The sequence below is a fragment of the Triturus cristatus genome, chromosome 12, assembly GCF_964204655.1.
Source record: "Triturus cristatus chromosome 12, aTriCri1.1, whole genome shotgun sequence".
Classification (NCBI taxonomy): domain Eukaryota; kingdom Metazoa; phylum Chordata; class Amphibia; order Caudata; family Salamandridae; genus Triturus; species Triturus cristatus.
The window spans coordinates 401,924,072-401,945,758 of NC_140595.1; the positions used below are offsets into that span (position 1 = coordinate 401,924,072).

A 21,687-nucleotide genomic window follows, 5' to 3' on the forward strand; every position below is an offset into this window, starting at 1 on the left:
ATTAACTATCATGACCAACACAACGTGATTCATATTACTTCCATCTTGACAAATTGTATTCAGGCACAGACTCCGACTATAAGGTAGTGAGGACATTCTGATGCTGTGAACGTCTTTTTAAAGCTTAAAGGAATGATTGTGAGATTTGCTTACCATATAAATTGGTAAAATGATGCCGTTTGCCGGAAGACTTCTTTTTTTTTTTTTTCTTCAGTCTCGGCAATGCAGAGAAACTCGGTTGGCAAACACTGCCACTGGTGGTCATTCAGTATAATCTGCAGATGGAAAAGTCCACTGTTAGCACATTTACATTAAGCAATAGAAAAAAAATCTTGATTTTTATAAAGGGTAAACAGATCAATACTGTGGAGACTGTATTATTGTGAAAATCAACAGCTCATTAGAAAATAAAATCTCAATTTGTGTTTTTAACCTCCTATACTTCTCTGCACCCATGTCTCATTTGCTAACAGTCTCTAAACAACTGTAGCACGTACATTAGGACGTAGGTAAATAGATCTGTTTGCCATCCAAGTGGCAGCGTACCCTTCTCACTTCATTTGGTTTAGGATATGTTATGCCAGTAGCAAGTAAGCCAGCTGATAAGTTGAGAGGGGGGTTTGCTACACTTAATGGGAATAATAAAAACTATGAATAGCATAATTACCATCTTCATTTTAGCCAATTGCTACCAGTTCAGCAATAGTGAAGGTCAGACTCCTGTGCTCAAACTTGCGTTTATACACATTTAGAAGTCTCAATAAATGCCATACTTTCTTACATCTTACCATTCTTAGTTTTCAGTTGGGCATCCTGTCTATCCTGCTACTCATTTCATTACCAAGAAAAATGTATCCTACTGCTTGCTAGGTAACCGAGTGGCCTTCATGTCAGACAACATCTTGCTTTCGCTTTATGATGTAAGCTTGCTAGGCAACAAAGTGTCCCTCATGTCAGACAACATCTTGCTTTAGCTTTATGATGTCAGAGCGGCACTGGACCAATTGTCCTTGTGGAAGCTGACCACACAGGAGGATGAGAGATCAGACATCTGTATTCATGACTACAAGCCAAATAGGACGGGGAATGGTAAAAGACTATGAACCACTCAATGCACTGGAGCCTTTTTGAAAGTGGGATGGAGATGGATACAAAAAAGGAGATTATCATTAACAACAATCCATCTTGAGTATCAGAGTCCAACACACAGAGTGCAGGGGAAGAGGCTACATAAGCTTCCTTCCTTCAGAACGTAGCACTATCGTTCTAAAGTGAGATAGTGCATTTCAGCCTCAAAGGCAGCAATTTCCTCAAATGGAACATTGCTAGCACCAGAATATAAAAGCAGGCTTTAGTAGCGTTGGAGGCAGTCAGTCTTTTATTAACTATCATGACCAACACAACGTGATTCATATTACTTCCATCTTGACAAATTGTATTCAGGCACAGACTCCGACTATAAGGTAGTGAGGACATTCTGATGCTGTGAACGTCTTTTTAAAGCTTAAAGGAATGATTGTGAGTTTTGCTTACCATATAAATTGGTAAAATGATGCCGTTTGCCGGAAGACTTCTTTTTTTTTTTTTTCTTCAGTCTCGGCAATGCAGAGAAACTCGGTTGGCAAACACTGCCACTGGTGGTCATTCAGTATAATCTGCAGATGGAAAAGTCCACTGTTAGCACATTTACATTAAGCAATAGAAAAAAAATCTTGATTTTTATAAAGGGTAAACAGATCAATACTGTGGAGACTGTATTATTGTGAAAATCAACAGCTCATTAGAAAATAAAATCTCAATTTGTGTTTTTAACCTCCTATACTTCTCTGCACCCATGTCTCATTTGCTAACAGTCTCTAAACAACTGTAGCACGTACATTAGGACGTAGGTAAATAGATCTGTTTGCCATCCAAGTGGCAGCGTACCCTTCTCACTTCATTTGGTTTAGGATATGTTATGCCAGTAGCAAGTAAGCCAGCTGATAAGTTGAGAGGGGGGGTTTGCTACACTTAATGGGAATAATAAAAACTATGAATAGCATAATTACCATCTTCATTTTAGCCAATTGCTACCAGTTCAGCAATAGTGAAGGTCAGACTCCTGTGCTCAAACTTGCGTTTATACACATTTAGAAGTCTCAATAAATGCCATACTTTCTTACATCTTACCATTCTTAGTTTTCAGTTGGGCATCCTGTCTAGCCTGCTACTCATTTCATTACCAAGAAAAATGTATCCTACTGCTTGCTAGGTAACCGAGTGGCCTTCATGTCAGACAACATCTTGCTTTCGCTTTATGATGTAAGCTTGCTAGGCAACAGAGTGTCCCTCATGTCAGACAACATCTTGCTTTAGCTTTATGATGTCAGAGCGGCACTGGACCAATTGTCCTTGTGGAAGCTGACCACACAGGAGGATGAGAGATCAGACATCTGTATTCATGACTACAAGGCAAATAGGAGGGGGAATGGTAAAAGACTATGAACCACTCAATGCACTGGAGCCTTTTTGAAAGTGGGATGGAGATGGACACAAAAAAGGAGATTATCATTAACAACAATCCATCTTGAGTATCAGAGTCCAACACACCGAGTGCAGGGGAAGAGGCTACATAAGCTTCCTTTCTTCAGAACGTAGCACTATCGTTCTAAAGTGAGATAGTGCATTTCAGCCTCAAAGGCAGCAATTTCCTCAAATGGAACATTGCTAGCACCAGAATATAAAAGCAGGCTTTAGTAGCGTTGGAGGCAGTCAGTCTTTTATTAACTATCATGACCAACACAACGTGATTCATATTACTTCCATCTTGACAAATTGTATTCAGGCACAGACTCCGACTATAAGGTAGTGAGGACATTCTGATGCTGTGAACGTCTTTTTAAAGCTTAAAGGAATGATTGTGAGATTTGCTTACCATATAAATTGGTAAAATGATGCCGTTTGCCGGAAGACTTCTTTTTTTTTTTTTTCTTCAGTCTCGGCAATGCAGAGAAACTCGGTTGGCAAACACTGCCACTGGTGGTCATTCAGTATAATCTGCAGATGGAAAAGTCCACTGTTAGCACATTTACATTAAGCAATAGAAAAAAAATCTTGATTTTTATAAAGGGTAAACAGATCAATACTGTGGAGACTGTATTATTGTGAAAATCAACAGCTCATTAGAAAATAAAATCTCAATTTGTGTTTTTAACCTCCTATACTTCTCTGCACCCATGTCTCATTTGCTAACAGTCTCTAAACAACTGTAGCACGTACATTAGGACGTAGGTAAATAGATCTGTTTGCCATCCAAGTGGCAGCGTACCCTTCTCACTTCATTTGGTTTAGGATATGTTATGCCAGTAGCAAGTAAGCCAGCTGATAAGTTGAGAGGGGGGTTTGCTACACTTAATGGGAATAATAAAAACTATGAATAGCATAATTACCATCTTCATTTTAGCCAATTGCTACCAGTTCAGCAATAGTGAAGGTCAGACTCCTGTGCTCAAACTTGCGTTTATACACATTTAGAAGTCTCAATAAATGCCATACTTTCTTACATCTTACCATTCTTAGTTTTCAGTTGGGCATCCTGTCTATCCTGCTACTCATTTCATTACCAAGAAAAATGTATCCTACTGCTTGCTAGGTAACCGAGTGGCCTTCATGTCAGACAACATCTTGCTTTCGCTTTATGATGTAAGCTTGCTAGGCAACAAAGTGTCCCTCATGTCAGACAACATCTTGCTTTAGCTTTATGATGTCAGAGCGGCACTGGACCAATTGTCCTTGTGGAAGCTGACCACACAGGAGGATGAGAGATCAGACATCTGTATTCATGACTACAAGCCAAATAGGACGGGGAATGGTAAAAGACTATGAACCACTCAATGCACTGGAGCCTTTTTGAAAGTGGGATGGAGATGGATACAAAAAAGGAGATTATCATTAACAACAATCCATCTTGAGTATCAGAGTCCAACACACAGAGTGCAGGGGAAGAGGCTACATAAGCTTCCTTCCTTCAGAACGTAGCACTATCGTTCTAAAGTGAGATAGTGCATTTCAGCCTCAAAGGCAGCAATTTCCTCAAATGGAACATTGCTAGCACCAGAATATAAAAGCAGGCTTTAGTAGCGTTGGAGGCAGTCAGTCTTTTATTAACTATCATGACCAACACAACGTGATTCATATTACTTCCATCTTGACAAATTGTATTCAGGCACAGACTCCGACTATAAGGTAGTGAGGACATTCTGATGCTGTGAACGTCTTTTTAAAGCTTAAAGGAATGATTGTGAGTTTTGCTTACCATATAAATTGGTAAAATGATGCCGTTTGCCGGAAGACTTCTTTTTTTTTTTTTTCTTCAGTCTCGGCAATGCAGAGAAACTCGGTTGGCAAACACTGCCACTGGTGGTCATTCAGTATAATCTGCAGATGGAAAAGTCCACTGTTAGCACATTTACATTAAGCAATAGAAAAAAAATCTTGATTTTTATAAAGGGTAAACAGATCAATACTGTGGAGACTGTATTATTGTGAAAATCAACAGCTCATTAGAAAATAAAATCTCAATTTGTGTTTTTAACCTCCTATACTTCTCTGCACCCATGTCTCATTTGCTAACAGTCTCTAACCAACTGTAGCACGTACATTAGGACGTAGGTAAATAGATCTGTTTGCCATCCAAGTGGCAGCGTACCCTTCTCACTTCATTTGGTTTAGGATATGTTATGCCAGTAGCAAGTAAGCCAGCTGATAAGTTGAGAGGGGGGGTTTGCTACACTTAATGGGAATAATAAAAACTATGAATAGCATAATTACCATCTTCATTTTAGCCAATTGCTACCAGTTCAGCAATAGTGAAGGTCAGACTCCTGTGCTCAAACTTGCGTTTATACACATTTAGAAGTCTCAATAAATGCCATACTTTCTTACATCTTACCATTCTTAGTTTTCAGTTGGGCATCCTGTCTAGCCTGCTACTCATTTCATTACCAAGAAAAATGTATCCTACTGCTTGCTAGGTAACCGAGTGGCCTTCATGTCAGACAACATCTTGCTTTCGCTTTATGATGTAAGCTTGCTAGGCAACAGAGTGTCCCTCATGTCAGACAACATCTTGCTTTAGCTTTATGATGTCAGAGCGGCACTGGAACAATTGTCCTTGTGGAAGCTGACCACACAGGAGGATGAGAGATCAGACATCTGTATTCATGACTACAAGGCAAATAGGAGGGGGAATGGTAAAAGACTATGAACCACTCAATGCACTGGAGCCTTTTTGAAAGTGGGATGGAGATGGACACAAAAAAGGAGATTATCATTAACAACAATCCATCTTGAGTATCAGAGTCCAACACACCGAGTGCAGGGGAAGAGGCTACATAAGCTTCCTTTCTTCAGAACGTAGCACTATCGTTCTAAAGTGAGATAGTGCATTTCAGCCTCAAAGGCAGCAATTTCCTCAAATGGAACATTGCTAGCACCAGAATATAAAAGCAGGCTTTAGTAGCGTTGGAGGCAGTCAGTCTTTTATTAACTATCATGACCAACACAACGTGATTCATATTACTTCCATCTTGACAAATTGTATTCAGGCACAGACTCCGACTATAAGGTAGTGAGGACATTCTGATGCTGTGAACGTCTTTTTAAAGCTTAAAGGAATGATTGTGAGATTTGCTTACCATATAAATTGGTAAAATGATGCCGTTTGCCGGAAGACTTCTTTTTTTTTTTTTTCTTCAGTCTCGGCAATGCAGAGAAACTCGGTTGGCAAACACTGCCACTGGTGGTCATTCAGTATAATCTGCAGATGGAAAAGTCCACTGTTAGCACATTTACATTAAGCAATAGAAAAAAAATCTTGATTTTTATAAAGGGTAAACAGATCAATACTGTGGAGACTGTATTATTGTGAAAATCAACAGCTCATTAGAAAATAAAATCTCAATTTGTGTTTTTAACCTCCTATACTTCTCTGCACCCATGTCTCATTTGCTAACAGTCTCTAAACAACTGTAGCACGTACATTAGGACGTAGGTAAATAGATCTGTTTGCCATCCAAGTGGCAGCGTACCCTTCTCACTTCATTTGGTTTAGGATATGTTATGCCAGTAGCAAGTAAGCCAGCTGATAAGTTGAGAGGGGGGTTTGCTACACTTAATGGGAATAATAAAAACTATGAATAGCATAATTACCATCTTCATTTTAGCCAATTGCTACCAGTTCAGCAATAGTGAAGGTCAGACTCCTGTGCTCAAACTTGCGTTTATACACATTTAGAAGTCTCAATAAATGCCATACTTTCTTACATCTTACCATTCTTAGTTTTCAGTTGGGCATCCTGTCTATCCTGCTACTCATTTCATTACCAAGAAAAATGTATCCTACTGCTTGCTAGGTAACCGAGTGGCCTTCATGTCAGACAACATCTTGCTTTCGCTTTATGATGTAAGCTTGCTAGGCAACAAAGTGTCCCTCATGTCAGACAACATCTTGCTTTAGCTTTATGATGTCAGAGCGGCACTGGACCAATTGTCCTTGTGGAAGCTGACCACACAGGAGGATGAGAGATCAGACATCTGTATTCATGACTACAAGCCAAATAGGACGGGGAATGGTAAAAGACTATGAACCACTCAATGCACTGGAGCCTTTTTGAAAGTGGGATGGAGATGGATACAAAAAAGGAGATTATCATTAACAACAATCCATCTTGAGTATCAGAGTCCAACACACAGAGTGCAGGGGAAGAGGCTACATAAGCTTCCTTCCTTCAGAACGTAGCACTATCGTTCTAAAGTGAGATAGTGCATTTCAGCCTCAAAGGCAGCAATTTCCTCAAATGGAACATTGCTAGCACCAGAATATAAAAGCAGGCTTTAGTAGCGTTGGAGGCAGTCAGTCTTTTATTAACTATCATGACCAACACAACGTGATTCATATTACTTCCATCTTGACAAATTGTATTCAGGCACAGACTCCGACTATAAGGTAGTGAGGACATTCTGATGCTGTGAACGTCTTTTTAAAGCTTAAAGGAATGATTGTGAGTTTTGCTTACCATATAAATTGGTAAAATGATGCCGTTTGCCGGAAGACTTCTTTTTTTTTTTTTTCTTCAGTCTCGGCAATGCAGAGAAACTCGGTTGGCAAACACTGCCACTGGTGGTCATTCAGTATAATCTGCAGATGGAAAAGTCCACTGTTAGCACATTTACATTAAGCAATAGAAAAAAAATCTTGATTTTTATAAAGGGTAAACAGATCAATACTGTGGAGACTGTATTATTGTGAAAATCAACAGCTCATTAGAAAATAAAATCTCAATTTGTGTTTTTAACCTCCTATACTTCTCTGCACCCATGTCTCATTTGCTAACAGTCTCTAAACAACTGTAGCACGTACATTAGGACGTAGGTAAATAGATCTGTTTGCCATCCAAGTGGCAGCGTACCCTTCTCACTTCATTTGGTTTAGGATATGTTATGCCAGTAGCAAGTAAGCCAGCTGATAAGTTGAGAGGGGGGTTTGCTACACTTAATGGGAATAATAAAAACTATGAATAGCATAATTACCATCTTCATTTTAGCCAATTGCTACCAGTTCAGCAATAGTGAAGGTCAGACTCCTGTGCTCAAACTTGCGTTTATACACATTTAGAAGTCTCAATAAATGCCATACTTTCTTACATCTTACCATTCTTAGTTTTCAGTTGGGCATCCTGTCTATCCTGCTACTCATTTCATTACCAAGAAAAATGTATCCTACTGCTTGCTAGGTAACCGAGTGGCCTTCATGTCAGACAACATCTTGCTTTCGCTTTATGATGTAAGCTTGCTAGGCAACAAAGTGTCCCTCATGTCAGACAACATCTTGCTTTAGCTTTATGATGTCAGAGCGGCACTGGACCAATTGTCCTTGTGGAAGCTGACCACACAGGAGGATGAGAGATCAGACATCTGTATTCATGACTACAAGCCAAATAGGACGGGGAATGGTAAAAGACTATGAACCACTCAATGCACTGGAGCCTTTTTGAAAGTGGGATGGAGATGGATACAAAAAAGGAGATTATCATTAACAACAATCCATCTTGAGTATCAGAGTCCAACACACAGAGTGCAGGGGAAGAGGCTACATAAGCTTCCTTCCTTCAGAACGTAGCACTATCGTTCTAAAGTGAGATAGTGCATTTCAGCCTCAAAGGCAGCAATTTCCTCAAATGGAACATTGCTAGCACCAGAATATAAAAGCAGGCTTTAGTAGCGTTGGAGGCAGTCAGTCTTTTATTAACTATCATGACCAACACAACGTGATTCATATTACTTCCATCTTGACAAATTGTATTCAGGCACAGACTCCGACTATAAGGTAGTGAGGACATTCTGATGCTGTGAACGTCTTTTTAAAGCTTAAAGGAATGATTGTGAGTTTTGCTTACCATATAAATTGGTAAAATGATGCCGTTTGCCGGAAGACTTCTTTTTTTTTTTTTTCTTCAGTCTCGGCAATGCAGAGAAACTCGGTTGGCAAACACTGCCACTGGTGGTCATTCAGTATAATCTGCAGATGGAAAAGTCCACTGTTAGCACATTTACATTAAGCAATAGAAAAAAAATCTTGATTTTTATAAAGGGTAAACAGATCAATACTGTGGAGACTGTATTATTGTGAAAATCAACAGCTCATTAGAAAATAAAATCTCAATTTGTGTTTTTAACCTCCTATACTTCTCTGCACCCATGTCTCATTTGCTAACAGTCTCTAACCAACTGTAGCACGTACATTAGGACGTAGGTAAATAGATCTGTTTGCCATCCAAGTGGCAGCGTACCCTTCTCACTTCATTTGGTTTAGGATATGTTATGCCAGTAGCAAGTAAGCCAGCTGATAAGTTGAGAGGGGGGGTTTGCTACACTTAATGGGAATAATAAAAACTATGAATAGCATAATTACCATCTTCATTTTAGCCAATTGCTACCAGTTCAGCAATAGTGAAGGTCAGACTCCTGTGCTCAAACTTGCGTTTATACACATTTAGAAGTCTCAATAAATGCCATACTTTCTTACATCTTACCATTCTTAGTTTTCAGTTGGGCATCCTGTCTAGCCTGCTACTCATTTCATTACCAAGAAAAATGTATCCTACTGCTTGCTAGGTAACCGAGTGGCCTTCATGTCAGACAACATCTTGCTTTCGCTTTATGATGTAAGCTTGCTAGGCAACAGAGTGTCCCTCATGTCAGACAACATCTTGCTTTAGCTTTATGATGTCAGAGCGGCACTGGAACAATTGTCCTTGTGGAAGCTGACCACACAGGAGGATGAGAGATCAGACATCTGTATTCATGACTACAAGCCAAATAGGACGGGGAATGGTAAAAGACTATGAACCACTCAATGCACTGGAGCCTTTTTGAAAGTGGGATGGAGATGGATACAAAAAAGGAGATTATCATTAACAACAATCCATCTTGAGTATCAGAGTCCAACACACAGAGTGCAGGGGAAGAGGCTACATAAGCTTCCTTCCTTCAGAACGTAGCACTATCGTTCTAAAGTGAGATAGTGCATTTCAGCCTCAAAGGCAGCAATTTCCTCAAATGGAACATTGCTAGCACCAGAATATAAAAGCAGGCTTTAGTAGCGTTGGAGGCAGTCAGTCTTTTATTAACTATCATGACCAACACAACGTGATTCATATTACTTCCATCTTGACAAATTGTATTCAGGCACAGACTCCGACTATAAGGTAGTGAGGACATTCTGATGCTGTGAACGTCTTTTTAAAGCTTAAAGGAATGATTGTGAGTTTTGCTTACCATATAAATTGGTAAAATGATGCCGTTTGCCGGAAGACTTCTTTTTTTTTTTTTTCTTCAGTCTCGGCAATGCAGAGAAACTCGGTTGGCAAACACTGCCACTGGTGGTCATACAGTATAATCTGCAGATGGAAAAGTCCACTGTTAGCACATTTACATTAAGCAATAGAAAAAAAATCTTGATTTTTATAAAGGGTAAACAGATCAATACTGTGGAGACTGTATTATTGTGAAAATCAACAGCTCATTAGAAAATAAAATCTCAATTTGTGTTTTTAACCTCCTATACTTCTCTGCACCCATGTCTCATTTGCTAACAGTCTCTAAACAACTGTAGCACGTACATTAGGACGTAGGTAAATAGATCTGTTTGCCATCCAAGTGGCAGCGTATCCTTCTCACTTCATTTGGTTTAGGATATGTTATGCCAGTAGCAAGTAAGCCAGCTGATAAGTTGAGAGGGGGGGTTTGCTACACTTAATGGGAATAATAAAAACTATGAATAGCATAATTACCATCTTCATTTTAGCCAATTGCTACCAGTTCAGCAATAGTGAAGGTCAGACTCCTGTGCTCAAACTTGCGTTTATACACATTTAGAAGTCTCAATAAATGCCATACTTTCTTTCATCTTAGTTTTCAGTTGGGCATCCTGTCTATCCTGCTACTCATTTCATTACCAAGAAAATGTATCCTACTGCTTGCTAGGTAACCGAGTGGCCTTCATGTCAGACAACATCTTGCTTTAGCTTTATGATGTCAGAGCGGCACTGGACCTATTGTCCTTGTGGAAGCTGACCACACAGGAGGATGAGAGATCAGACATCTGTATTCATGACTACAAGGCAAATAGGAGGGGGAATGGTAAAAGACTATGAACCACTCAATGCACTGGAGCCTTTTTGAAAGTGGGATGGAGATGGATACAAAAAAGGAGATTATCATTAACAACAATCCATCTTGAGTATCAGAGTCCAACACACAGAGTGCAGGGGAAGAGGCTACATAAGCTTCCTTCCTTCAGAACGTAGCACTATCGTTCTAAAGTGAGATAGTGCATTTCAGCCTCAAAGGCAGCAATTTCCTCAAATGGAACATTGCTAGCACCAGAATATAAAAGCAGGCTTTAGTAGCGTTGGAGGCAGTCAGTCTTTTATTAACTATCATGACCAACACAACGTGATTCATATTACTTCCATCTTGACAAATTGTATTCAGGCACAGACTCCGACTATAAGGTAGTGAGGACATTCTGATGCTGTGAACGTCTTTTTAAAGCTTAAAGGAATGATTGTGAGTTTTGCTTACCATATAAATTGGTAAAATGATGCCGTTTGCCGGAAGACTTCTTTTTTTTTTTTTCTTCAGTCTCGGCAATGCAGAGAAACTCGGGTGGCAAACACTGCCACTGGTGGTCATTCAGTATAATCTGCAGATGGAAAAGTCCACTGTTAGCACATTTACATTAAGCAATAGAAAAAAAATCTTGATTTTTATAAAGGGTAAACAGATCAATACTGTGGAGACTGTATTATTGTGAAAATCAACAGCTCATTAGAAAATAAAATCTCAATTTGTGTTTTTAACCTCCTATACTTCTCTGCACCCATGTCTCATTTGCTAACAGTCTCTAAACAACTGTAGCACGTACATTAGGACGTAGGTAAATAGATCTGTTTGCCATCCAAGTGGCAGCGTACCCTTCTCACTTCATTTGGTTTAGGATATGTTATGCCAGTAGCAAGTAAGCCAGCTGATAAGTTGAGAGGGGGGGTTTGCTACACTTAATGGGAATAATAAAAACTATGAATAGCATAATTACCATCTTCATTTTAGCCAATTGCTACCAGTTCAGCAATAGTGAAGGTCAGACTCCTGTGCTCAAACTTGCGTTTATACACATTTAGAAGTCTCAATAAATGCCATACTTTCTTACATCTTACCATTCTTAGTTTTCAGTTGGGCATCCTGTCTAGCCTGCTACTCATTTCATTACCAAGAAAAATGTATCCTACTGCTTGCTAGGTAACCGAGTGGCCTTCATGTCAGACAACATCTTGCTTTCGCTTTATGATGTAAGCTTGCTAGGCAACAGAGTGTCCCTCATGTCAGACAACATCTTGCTTTAGCTTTATGATGTCAGAGCGGCACTGGACCAATTGTCCTTGTGGAAGCTGACCACACAGGAGGATGAGAGATCAGACATCTGTATTCATGACTACAAGGCAAATAGGAGGGGGAATGGTAAAAGACTATGAACCACTCAATGCACTGGAGCCTTTTTGAAAGTGGGATGGAGATGGACACAAAAAAGGAGATTATCATTAACAACAATCCATCTTGAGTATCAGAGTCCAACACACCGAGTGCAGGGGAAGAGGCTACATAAGCTTCCTTTCTTCAGAACGTAGCACTATCGTTCTAAAGTGAGATAGTGCATTTCAGCCTCAAAGGCAGCAATTTCCTCAAATGGAACATTGCTAGCACCAGAATATAAAAGCAGGCTTTAGTAGCGTTGGAGGCAGTCAGTCTTTTATTAACTATCATGACCAACACAACGTGATTCATATTACTTCCATCTTGACAAATTGTATTCAGGCACAGACTCCGACTATAAGGTAGTGAGGACATTCTGATGCTGTGAACGTCTTTTTAAAGCTTAAAGGAATGATTGTGAGATTTGCTTACCATATAAATTGGTAAAATGATGCCGTTTGCCGGAAGACTTCTTTTTTTTTTTTTTCTTCAGTCTCGGCAATGCAGAGAAACTCGGTTGGCAAACACTGCCACTGGTGGTCATTCAGTATAATCTGCAGATGGAAAAGTCCACTGTTAGCACATTTACATTAAGCAATAGAAAAAAAATCTTGATTTTTATAAAGGGTAAACAGATCAATACTGTGGAGACTGTATTATTGTGAAAATCAACAGCTCATTAGAAAATAAAATCTCAATTTGTGTTTTTAACCTCCTATACTTCTCTGCACCCATGTCTCATTTGCTAACAGTCTCTAAACAACTGTAGCACGTACATTAGGACGTAGGTAAATAGATCTGTTTGCCATCCAAGTGGCAGCGTACCCTTCTCACTTCATTTGGTTTAGGATATGTTATGCCAGTAGCAAGTAAGCCAGCTGATAAGTTGAGAGGGGGGTTTGCTACACTTAATGGGAATAATAAAAACTATGAATAGCATAATTACCATCTTCATTTTAGCCAATTGCTACCAGTTCAGCAATAGTGAAGGTCAGACTCCTGTGCTCAAACTTGCGTTTATACACATTTAGAAGTCTCAATAAATGCCATACTTTCTTACATCTTAGTTTTCAGTTGGGCATCCTGTCTATCCTGCTACTCATTTCATTACCAAGAAAATGTATCCTACTGCTTGCTAGGTAACCGAGTGGCCTTCATGTCAGACAACATCTTGCTTTAGCTTTATGATGTCAGAGCGGCACTGGACCTATTGTCCTTGTGGAAGCTGACCACACAGGAGGATGAGAGATCAGACATCTGTATTCATGACTACAAGGCAAATAGGAGGGGGAATGGTAAAAGACTATGAACCACTCAATGCACTGGAGCCTTTTTGAAAGTGGGATGGAGATGGATACAAAAAAGGAGATTATCATTAACAACAATCCATCTTGAGTATCAGAGTCCAACACACAGAGTGCAGGGGAAGAGGCTACATAAGCTTCCTTCCTTCAGAACGTAGCACTATCGTTCTAAAGTGAGATAGTGCATTTCAGCCTCAAAGGCAGCAATTTCCTCAAATGGAACATTGCTAGCACCAGAATATAAAAGCAGGCTTTAGTAGCGTTGGAGGCAGTCAGTCTTTTATTAACTATCATGACCAACACAACGTGATTCATATTACTTCCATCTTGACAAATTGTATTCAGGCACAGACTCCGACTATAAGGTAGTGAGGACATTCTGATGCTGTGAACGTCTTTTTAAAGCTTAAAGGAATGATTGTGAGTTTTGCTTACCATATAAATTGGTAAAATGATGCCGTTTGCCGGAAGACTTCTTTTTTTTTTTTTCCTTCAGTCTCGGCAATGCAGAGAAACTCGGGTGGCAAACACTGCCACTGGTGGTCATTCAGTATAATCTGCAGATGGAAAAGTCCACTGTTAGCACATTTACATTAAGCAATAGAAAAAAAATCTTGATTTTTATAAAGGGTAAACAGATCAATACTGTGGAGACTGTATTATTGTGAAAATCAACAGCTCATTAGAAAATAAAATCTCAATTTGTGTTTTTAACCTCCTATACTTCTCTGCACCCATGTCTCATTTGCTAACAGTCTCTAAACAACTGTAGCACGTACATTAGGACGTAGGTAAATAGATCTGTTTGCCATCCAAGTGGCAGCGTACCCTTCTCACTTCATTTGGTTTAGGATATGTTATGCCAGTAGCAAGTAAGCCAGCTGATAAGTTGAGAGGGGGGGTTTGCTACACTTAATGGGAATAATAAAAACTATGAATAGCATAATTACCATCTTCATTTTAGCCAATTGCTACCAGTTCAGCAATAGTGAAGGTCAGACTCCTGTGCTCAAACTTGCGTTTATACACATTTAGAAGTCTCAATAAATGCCATACTTTCTTACATCTTACCATTCTTAGTTTTCAGTTGGGCATCCTGTCTAGCCTGCTACTCATTTCATTACCAAGAAAAATGTATCCTACTGCTTGCTAGGTAACCGAGTGGCCTTCATGTCAGACAACATCTTGCTTTCGCTTTATGATGTAAGCTTGCTAGGCAACAGAGTGTCCCTCATGTCAGACAACATCTTGCTTTAGCTTTATGATGTCAGAGCGGCACTGGACCAATTGTCCTTGTGGAAGCTGACCACACAGGAGGATGAGAGATCAGACATCTGTATTCATGACTACAAGGCAAATAGGAGGGGGAATGGTAAAATACTATGAACCACTCAATGCACTGGAGCCTTTTTGAAAGTGGGATGGAGATGGACACAAAAAAGGAGATTATCATTAACAACAATCCATCTTGAGTATCAGAGTCCAACACACCGAGTGCAGGGGAAGAGGCTACATAAGCTTCCTTTCTTCAGAACGTAGCACTATCGTTCTAAAGTGAGATAGTGCATTTCAGCCTCAAAGGCAGCAATTTCCTCAAATGGAACATTGCTAGCACCAGAATATAAAAGCAGGCTTTAGTAGCGTTGGAGGCAGTCAGTCTTTTATTAACTATCATGACCAACACAACGTGATTCATATTACTTCCATCTTGACAAATTGTATTCAGGCACAGACTCCGACTATAAGGTAGTGAGGACATTCTGATGCTGTGAACGTCTTTTTAAAGCTTAAAGGAATGATTGTGAGATTTGCTTACCATATAAATTGGTAAAATGATGCCGTTTGCCGGAAGACTTCTTTTTTTTTTTTTTCTTCAGTCTCGGCAATGCAGAGAAACTCGGTTGGCAAACACTGCCACTGGTGGTCATTCAGTATAATCTGCAGATGGAAAAGTCCACTGTTAGCACATTTACATTAAGCAATAGAAAAAAAATCTTGATTTTTATAAAGGGTAAACAGATCAATACTGTGGAGACTGTATTATTGTGAAAATCAACAGCTCATTAGAAAATAAAATCTCAATTTGTGTTTTTAACCTCCTATACTTCTCTGCACCCATGTCTCATTTGCTAACAGTCTCTAAACAACTGTAGCACGTACATTAGGACGTAGGTAAATAGATCTGTTTGCCATCCAAGTGGCAGCGTACCCTTCTCACTTCATTTGGTTTAGGATATGTTATGCCAGTAGCAAGTAAGCCAGCTGATAAGTTGAGAGGGGGGTTTGCTACACTTAATGGGAATAATAAAAACTATGAATAGCATAATTACCATCTTCATTTTAGCCAATTGCTACCAGTTCAGCAATAGTGAAGGTCAGACTCCTGTGCTCAAACTTGCGTTTATACACATTTAGAAGTCTCAATAAATGCCATACTTTCTTACATCTTACCATTCTTAGTTTTCAGTTGGGCATCCTGTCTATCCTGCTACTCATTTCATTACCAAGAAAAATGTATCCTACTGCTTGCTAGGTAACCGAGTGGCCTTCATGTCAGACAACATCTTGCTTTCGCTTTATGATGTAAGCTTGCTAGGCAACAAAGTGTCCCTCATGTCAGACAACATCTTGCTTTAGCTTTATGATGTCAGAGCGGCACTGGACCAATTGTCCTTGTGGAAGCTGACCACACAGGAGGATGAGAGATCAGACATCTGTATTCATGACTACAAGCCAAATAGGACGGGGAATGGTAAAAGACTATGAACCACTCAATGCACTGGAGCCTTTTTGAAAGTGGGATGGAGATGGATACAAAAAAGGAGATTATCATTAACAACAATCCATCTTGAGTATCAGAGTCCAACACACAGAGTGCAGGGGAAGAGGCTACATAAGCTTCCTTCCTTCAGAACGTAGCACTATCGTTCTAAAGTGAGATAGTGCATTTCAGCCTCAAAGGCAGCAATTTCCTCAAATGGAACATTGCTAGCACCAGAATATAAAAGCAGGCTTTAGTAGCGTTGGAGGCAGTCAGTCTTTTATTAACTATCATGACCAACACAACGTGATTCATATTACTTCCATCTTGACAAATTGTATTCAGGCACAGACTCCGACTATAAGGTAGTGAGGACATTCTGATGCTGTGAACGTCTTTTTAAAGCTTAAAGGAATGATTGTGAGTTTTGCTTACCATATAAATTGGTAAAATGATGCCGTTTGCCGGAAGACTTCTTTTTTTTTTTTTTCTTCAGTCTCGGCAATGCAGAGAAACTCGGTTGGCAAACACTGCCACTGGTGGTCATTCAGTATAATCTGCAGATGGAAAAGTCCACTGTTAGCACATTTACATTAAGCAATAGAAAAAAAATCTTGATTTTTATAAAGGGTAAACAGATCAATACTGTGGAGACTGTATTATTGTGAAAATCAACAGCTCATTAGAAAATAAAATCTCAATTTGTGTTTTTAACCTCCTATACTTCTCTGCACCCATGTCTCATTTGCTAACAGTCTCTAACCAACTGTAGCACGTACATTAGGACGTAGGTAAATAGATCTGTTTGCCATCCAAGTGGCAGCGTACCCTTCTCACTTCATTTGGTTTAGGATATGTTATGCCAGTAGCAAGTAAGCCAGCTGATAAGTTGAGAGGGGGGGTTTGCTACACTTAATGGGAATAATAAAAACTATGAATAGCATAATTACCATCTTCATTTTAGCCAATTGCTACCAGTTCAGCAATAGTGAAGGTCAGACTCCTGTGCTCAAACTTGCGTTTATACACATTTAGAAGTCTCAATAAATGCCATACTTTCTTACATCTTACCATTCTTAGTTTTCAGTTGGGCATCCTGTCTATCCTGCTACTCATTTCATTACCAAGAAAAATGTATCCTACTGCTTGCTAGGTAACCGAGTGGCCTTCATGTCAGACAACATCTTGCTTTCGCTTTATGATGTAAGCTTGCTAGGCAACAAAGTGTCCCTCATGTCAGACAACATCTTGCTTTAGCTTTATGATGTCAGAGCGGCACTGGACCAATTGTCCTTGTGGAAGCTGACCACACAGGAGGATGAGAGATCAGACATCTGTATTCATGACTACAAGCCAAATAGGACGGGGAATGGTAAAAGACTATGAACCACTCAATGCACTGGAGCCTTTTTGAAAGTGGGATGGAGATGGATACAAAAAAGGAGATTATCATTAACAACAATCCATCTTGAGTATCAGAGTCCAACACACAGAGTGCAGGGGAAGAGGCTACATAAGCTTCCTTCCTTCAGAACGTAGCACTATCGTTCTAAAGTGAGATAGTGCATTTCAGCCTCAAAGGCAGCAATTTCCTCAAATGGAACATTGCTAGCACCAGAATATAAAAGCAGGCTTTAGTAGCGTTGGAGGCAGTCAGTCTTTTATTAACTATCATGACCAACACAACGTGATTCATATTACTTCCATCTTGACAAATTGTATTCAGGCACAGACTCCGACTATAAGGTAGTGAGGACATTCTGATGCTGTGAACGTCTTTTTAAAGCTTAAAGGAATGATTGTGAGTTTTGCTTACCATATAAATTGGTAAAATGATGCCGTTTGCCGGAAGACTTCTTTTTTTTTTCTTCAGTCTCGGCAATGCAGAGAAACTCGGTTGGCAAACACTGCCACTGGTGGTCATTCAGTATAATCTGCAGATGGAAAAGTCCACTGTTAGCACATTTACATTAAGCAATAGAAAAAAAATCTTGATTTTTATAAAGGGTAAACAGATCAATACTGTGGAGACTGTATTATTGTGAAAATCAACAGCTCATTAGAAAATAAAATCTCAATTTGTGTTTTTAACCTCCTATACTTCTCTGCACCCATGTCTCATTTGCTAACAGTCTCTAAACAACTGTAGCACGTACATTAGGACGTAGGTAAATAGATCTGTTTGCCATCCAAGTGGCAGCGTACCCTTCTCACTTCATTTGGTTTAGGATATGTTATGCCAGTAGCAAGTAAGCCAGCTGATAAGTTGAGAGGGGGGTTTGCTACACTTAATGGGAATAATAAAAACTATGAATAGCATAATTACCATCTTCATTTTAGCCAATTGCTACCAGTTCAGCAATAGTGAAGGTCAGACTCCTGTGCTCAAACTTGCGTTTATACACATTTAGAAGTCTCAATAAATGCCATACTTTCTTACATCTTACCATTCTTAGTTTTCAGTTGGGCATCCTGTCTATCCTGCTACTCATTTCATTACCAAGAAAAATGTATCCTACTGCTTGCTAGGTAACCGAGTGGCCTTCATGTCAGACAACATCTTGCTTTCGCTTTATGATGTAAGCTTGCTAGGCAACAAAGTGTCCCTCATGTCAGACAACATCTTGCTTTAGCTTTATGATGTCAGAGCGGCACTGGACCAATTGTCCTTGTGGAAGCTGACCACACAGGAGGATGAGAGATCAGACATCTGTATTCATGACTACAAGCCAAATAGGACGGGGAATGGTAAAAGACTATGAACCACTCAATGCACTGGAGCCTTTTTGAAAGTGGGATGGAGATGGATACAAAAAAGGAGATTATCATTAACAACAATCCATCTTGAGTATCAGAGTCCAACACACAGAGTGCAGGGGAAGAGGCTACATAAGCTTCCTTCCTTCAGAACGTAGCACTATCGTTCTAAAGTGAGATAGTGCATTTCAGCCTCAAAGGCAGCAATTTCCTCAAATGGAACATTGCTAGCACCAGAATATAAAAGCAGGCTTTAGTAGCGTTGGAGGCAGTCAGTCTTTTATTAACTATCATGACCAACACAACGTGATTCATATTACTTCCATCTTGACAAATTGTATTCAGGCACAGACTCCGACTATAAGGTAGTGAGGACATTCTGATGCTGTGAACGTCTTTTTAAAGCTTAAAGGAATGATTGTGAGTTTTGCTTACCATATAAATTGGTAAAATGATGCCGTTTGCCGGAAGACTTCTTTTTTTTTTTTTTCTTCAGTCTCGGCAATGCAGAGAAACTCGGTTGGCAAACACTGCCACTGGTGGTCATTCAGTATAATCTGCAGATGGAAAAGTCCACTGTTAGCACATTTACATTAAGCAATAGAAAAAAAATCTTGATTTTTATAAAGGGTAAACAGATCAATACTGTGGAGACTGTATTATTGTGAAAATCAACAGCTCATTAGAAAATAAAATCTCAATTTGTGTTTTTAACCTCCTATACTTCTCTGCACCCATGTCTCATTTGCTAACAGTCTCTAACCAACTGTAGCACGTACATTAGGACGTAGGTAAATAGATCTGTTTGCCATCCAAGTGGCAGCGTACCCTTCTCACTTCATTTGGTTTAGGATATGTTATGCCAGTAGCAAGTAAGCCAGCTGATAAGTTGAGAGGGGGGGTTTGCTACACTTAATGGGAATAATAAAAACTATGAATAGCATAATTACCATCTTCATTTTAGCCAATTGCTACCAGTTCAGCAATAGTGAAGGTCAGACTCCTGTGCTCAAACTTGCGTTTATACACATTTAGAAGTCTCAATAAATGCCATACTTTCTTACATCTTACCATTCTTAGTTTTCAGTTGGGCATCCTGTCTATCCTGCTACTCATTTCATTACCAAGAAAAATGTATCCTACTGCTTGCTAGGTAACCGAGTGGCCTTCATGTCAGACAACATCTTGCTTTCGCTTTATGATGTAAGCTTGCTAGGCAACAAAGTGTCCCTCATGTCAGACAACATCTTGCTTTAGCTTTATGATGTCAGAGCGGCACTGGACCAATTGTCCTTGTGGAAGCTGACCACACAGGAGGATGAGAGATCAGACATCTGTATTCATGACTACAAGCCAAATAGGACGGGGAATGGTAAAAGACTATGAACCACTCAATGCACTGGAGCCTTTTTGAAAGTGGGATGGAGATGGATACAAAAAAGGAGATTATCATTAACAACAATCCATCTTGAGTATCAGAGTCCAACACACAGAGTGCAGGGGAAGAGGCTACATAAGCTTCCTTCCTTCAGAACGTAGCACTATCGTTCTAAAGTGAGATAGTGCATTTCAGCCTCAAAGGCAGCAATTTCCTCAAATGGAACATTGCTAGCACCAGAATATAAAAGCAGGCTTTAGTAGCGTTGGAGGCAGTCAGTCTTTTATTAACTATCATGACCAACACAACGTGATTCATATTACTTCCATCTTGACAAATTGTATTCAGGCACAGACTCCGACTATAAGGTAGTGAGGACATTCTGATGCTGTGAACGTCTTTTTAAAGCTTAAAGGAATGATTGTGAGTTTTGCTTACCATATAAATTGGTAAAATGATGCCGTTTGCCGGAAGACTTCTTTTTTTTTTCTTCAGTCTCGGCAATGCAGAGAAACTCGGTTGGCAAACACTGCCACTGGTGGTCATTCAGTATAATCTGCAGATGGAAAAGTCCACTGTTAGCACATTTACATTAAGCAATAGAAAAAAAATCTTGATTTTTATAAAGGGTAAACAGATCAATACTGTGGAGACTGTATTATTGTGAAAATCAACAGCTCATTAGAAAATAAAATCTCAATTTGTGTTTTTAACCTCCTATACTTCTCTGCACCCATGTCTCATTTGCTAACAGTCTCTAAACAACTGTAGCACGTACATTAGGACGTAGGTAAATAGATCTGTTTGCCATCCAAGTGGCAGCGTACCCTTCTCACTTCATTTGGTTTAGGATATGTTATGCCAGTAGCAAGTAAGCCAGCTGATAAGTTGAGAGGGGGGTTTGCTACACTTAATGGGAATAATAAAAACTATGAATAGCATAATTACCATCTTCATTTTAGCCAATTGCTACCAGTTCAGCAATAGTGAAGGTCAGACTCCTGTGCTCAAACTTGCGTTTATACACATTTAGAAGTCTCAATAAATGCCATACTTTCTTACATCTTACCATTCTTAGTTTTCAGTTGGGCATCCTGTCTATCCTGCTACTCATTTCATTACCAAGAAAAATGTATCCTACTGCTTGCTAGGTAACCGAGTGGCCTTCATGTCAGACAACATCTTGCTTTCGCTTTATGATGTAAGCTTGCTAGGCAACAAAGTGTCCCTCATGTCAGACAACATCTTGCTTTAGCTTTATGATGTCAGAGCGGCACTGGACCAATTGTCCTTGTGGAAGCTGACCACACAGGAGGATGAGAGATCAGACATCTGTATTCATGACTACAAGCCAAATAGGACGGGGAATGGTAAAAGACTATGAACCACTCAATGCACTGGAGCCTTTTTGAAAG

General features: G+C 39.6%; 1 protein-coding gene across 1 annotated transcript in view; it reads right to left on the minus strand.

The window, feature by feature from the left end:
- LOC146776022 (uncharacterized) overlaps window positions 1-21,687 on the minus strand; it is a 195,581-nt gene that overhangs the window by 124,404 nt on the left and 49,490 nt on the right. The window contains exons 38-53 of the mRNA XM_085638333.1: window positions 20,711-20,828; window positions 19,330-19,451; window positions 17,954-18,071; window positions 16,573-16,694; window positions 15,193-15,314; window positions 13,812-13,933; window positions 12,505-12,626; window positions 11,125-11,245; window positions 9,817-9,938; window positions 8,436-8,557; window positions 7,056-7,177; window positions 5,676-5,797; window positions 4,295-4,416; window positions 2,915-3,036; window positions 1,534-1,655; window positions 154-275 (exon numbers count right to left, since the gene is read on the minus strand). The gene's annotated coding sequence lies outside the window, so the exon portion shown is untranslated. The remainder of the gene's footprint in view (window positions 1-153; window positions 276-1,533; window positions 1,656-2,914; window positions 3,037-4,294; window positions 4,417-5,675; window positions 5,798-7,055; window positions 7,178-8,435; window positions 8,558-9,816; window positions 9,939-11,124; window positions 11,246-12,504; window positions 12,627-13,811; window positions 13,934-15,192; window positions 15,315-16,572; window positions 16,695-17,953; window positions 18,072-19,329; window positions 19,452-20,710; window positions 20,829-21,687) is intronic.